This window comes from Anarrhichthys ocellatus, unplaced genomic scaffold (genome assembly GCF_004355925.1).
Source record: "Anarrhichthys ocellatus isolate YVR2014 unplaced genomic scaffold, GSC_Weel_1.0 scaffold3226, whole genome shotgun sequence".
Classification (NCBI taxonomy): Eukaryota; Metazoa; Chordata; class Actinopteri; order Perciformes; family Anarhichadidae; genus Anarrhichthys; species Anarrhichthys ocellatus.
In genome coordinates, this window is record NW_022283200.1 from 5,424 (window position 1) to 6,024 (window position 601).

Sequence of the window (601 nt, forward strand, 5' to 3'; positions counted from 1 at the left end):
AGAGAGAGAGAGAGAGAGAGAGAGAGAGAGAGAGAGAGAGAGAGAGGAGTGGAAGGATGGAGGGAAGGACAGAGAAAGGGAATCCAAGAACAATGCAGCCGGTCAACATGGAGAAGATGAGCAGCTCAGGGTGTAAAGGGAGACTGAGCATGTGACTACTAGTAGACATTAGGTCAATGACGTTACTTCTTAGGAAACTACAGAGCAAATGTTCAGAATATTTTGGTAATTGGCAGCTGTTGTGACAAGCTGAAGTGCAGACAGTATACCGGTCAGAAGTTAATGGCTCAGAACTAGTGTATGCGTGGTTGGGGCCGTTGAGACGGAGCAATGCCAACATCCCTCCAGAGGCGAGGGTGACAACAAGCGTGGAAGCTGTGCTGAGATCAGCCAATGTCCAGACACAGAAACTGGAGCCACAGGGAGATCCGGCAGAATGTCAGAAGTGATATAAAACACTAATCCTTCTCTTGGCACACAGTCTATAGAAGCGGCGTCCAAAGGAAGGGTTGGGGGGGCATTGTTAAAATAACACTGTGGAAAGGAGAGGCTCAATATGTGTGTGTGTGTGTGTGTGTGTGTGTGTGTGTGTGTGTGTGTG